This window comes from Myotis daubentonii, chromosome 16 (assembly GCF_963259705.1).
Source record: "Myotis daubentonii chromosome 16, mMyoDau2.1, whole genome shotgun sequence".
NCBI classification, from domain to species: Eukaryota; Metazoa; Chordata; class Mammalia; order Chiroptera; family Vespertilionidae; genus Myotis; species Myotis daubentonii.
This window is the reverse complement of record NC_081855.1, coordinates 17692499-17695347: the sequence shown is the minus strand read 5'-3', so window position 1 is coordinate 17695347 and position 2849 is coordinate 17692499. Positions and strand designations below refer to the sequence as shown.

General features: G+C 51.4%; 1 pseudogene; it reads left to right on the top strand.

The window, feature by feature from the left end:
- The first annotated feature begins 501 nt into the window (after nucleotides 1-501).
- On the top strand, nucleotides 502-1801 carry LOC132219273 (keratin, type II cytoskeletal 8-like; annotated as a pseudogene).
- Nucleotides 1802-2849: the final 1048 nt, after the last annotated feature.

Genomic DNA, 2849 nt, shown 5'->3' with positions numbered 1-2849 from the left:
TTAGTGATTCATGCCCTGTTCCATGTCTTTCACATGTAGCTCTGGTCTCATTAGGGCTAAAAGGGCACATGGGTCCATACTCATGAGCAAAATCACCACAGACAGACCTGGGGCCCTGAAAACGAGCCCTTGCGCGCTGGGCTTTTCGAAGTTCCCTGTGTCTGTTTAAAATGCCCCACAATGTGTCTGGGGAGACCTGTGCATGTGGTTTGGCCTGGAGTACAGGCAGGACTTTCAGCCCCACTCACTTCCTTGGCCCTTGGCCGAGTGCCCTCGCGCAGAGTAAAAAATGCACAACCAACTGGGCAGAAGCAGTTTCCTCTCGACAGAAGCAGTCCCATCGGTCCCCTTTAGACTCAGTCTCACAGCACCCTTGGAGGGTGCTTTTACTTTCCTCACTTCTTTTATCCCGGAAGTTAAATCACACCAACTAGAAGCAGCTTTTTGGCTCCTTCTCGAACCTCTGTGTGGTTCAGCCTCCTCACCTCCGCTCCGGCCATCATGATGTCCACAAGAGTGACCAGGAGACCCCCAAGCCCCCCGGGGCCTTCACCAGCCCCTCATGCTCGAGTGGGCCCGGCACCAACAACTTTTCCCGGTGGGCAGCGGCTACCAGCTGGCCTGGATGCCAACGTGAGTCTGGCCGGGGGTTACGGCAGGGCTGATAATGTGGGGAACCTCACAGCTGTCCAAGTGAACTTGCTGAGGCCCCTGAAGCTGGAGGTGGACCCCAACATTCAGGCGGTGCACCACCGGGACAAGGAGCAGATCAAGACCCTCGGCGACAAGTTTGCTTCCTTCGTGGATAAGGTGCGGAGCCGGGAGCAGCAGAATAAGATCCTGGAGACCCAGCGGAGCCTCCTGCAGCAGCAGACGACTCGCAGTACAATGGACAACATGTTCGAGAGCCACATCAACAAATTCCAGCGGCAGCTGGACACACTGGCCCAGGACAAACTGAGGCTGGAGGCAGAGTTTGGCAACATGCAGGGGCTGGTGGAGGACTTGAAGAGTAAGTCCGAGGATGAGATCAGCAAGCGCACAGAGATGGCGAATGAATTTGTCCTCATCAAGAAGGATGTGGATGGCCCTGGCCAGTTTGCTCAGTGGTTAGAGTGTCAGCCCATGGACCGAAGGGTCTTGGGTTCGATCCCCAGTCAAGGGCATGTACCTCCGTTACAGGCTCCCCAGTCCCTGTGACAGCATGCGCAGGAGGTGACCAGTTGATGTGTCTCTCACATCAATGTTTCTCTCTCTCTCCCCGCCACCTCCCTCCCTTCCACTCTCACTGGAAATCGATGGAAAGAGTATCTTCAGGTGAGGATTTTTTAAAAAGAAGAAGATGTGGATGAAGCTTACACGAGCAAGGCAGAGCTGGAGCCCCTCCTGGAAGGGCTGGCCGATCCGATCAACTTTTACAGGCAGCTGTATGAGGAGAGTCATGGCCTGCAGTCCAGACCTCCCACACATCCATGGTGCAGTCCATGGACAACAACCGCTCCCTGGAGCTGGATGGCATCATCGCCCAGGTCAAGGCCCAGTACATGGAGATCCCTAAGGGCAGCTGGGCTGAGGCTGCGATCATGTACCAGATCAAGTATGATGAGCTGCAGAAGCATGGGATGATTGGCTGGGAAGCATGGGATGACCTGCATCGCATGAATACTGAGATTTCTGAAAAGAACCAGAACATCAGCCAATTCCAGGCTGAGATCGAGGGCCTCAAAAGCCTGAGGGCTTCCCTGGAGGCCCTATCACTGTTGCTGAGCAGTATGGGGAGCTGGCCATCAAGGATGCTTAGATGCCACCTCCAGGGAGGGTGGGCGCTGAGCGGGTGGACTAGGCATCGAATGGCAGGACACATTCGGGCTGGCTCCTTGCACTTCTCAGGGCGGCACTGGAACCTTCAGAGCTCTACTGATTTTTTCTGAGAAAAAGAAAGGGAGAGAAAGAGAAACATCAGCTTGTTGTCCCACCTATTTATGCATTCATTGTTTGATTCCTGTATGTCCCTGTGCCCTGACCAGAGATTGAACCTACCACCTTGGCATACGGGGTGACACTCTAACCAACTGAGCTCCCCGGCCAAGGCCTATAATTCCTCACCTATCAGTTATCACTTTTGATCATGAAAAACTCATGGGACAGATTTTTTTTTTAAGATTTTTTTTTTATTGCTTAAAATATTACAAAGGGTATTACATATGTGTCCATTTTTTCCCCCCGCCCTAGACAGTCCCCTAGCCTCCCCTATCCCCCAGTGTCTTATGTCCATTGGTTATGCTTATATGCATGCATACAAGTCCTTTAGTTGATCTCTTACCCCCCTACCTCCTGCCCCCCAACCCTCCCCGGCCTTCCCGCTGCAGTTTGACAATCTGTTTGAGGCAGCTCTGCCTCTGTATCTATTATTGTTCAAAAGTTTATAATGGTCTCTATTATCCATGAATGAGTGAGATCATGTGGTATTTTTCCTTCATTGACTGGCTTATTTCACTTAGCATAATGCTCTCCAGTTCCATCCATGCCGTTGCAAATGGTAAGAGTTCCTTCCTTTTTACAGCAGCATAGTATTCCATCGTGTAGATGTACCACAGTTTTCTAATCCATTCGTCTACTGATGGGCACTTAGGCTGTCTCCAGATCTTAGCTATGGTGAATTGTGCTGCTATGAACATAGGGGTGCATATATCCTTTCTGATTGGTGTTTCTGGTTTCTTGGGATATATTCCTAGAATTGGGATCACAGGGTCAAATGGGAGTTCCATTTTCAGTTTTTTAAGGAAACTCCATACTGTTCTCCATAGTGGCTGCACCAGTCTGCATTCCCACCAGCAGTGCACGAGTGT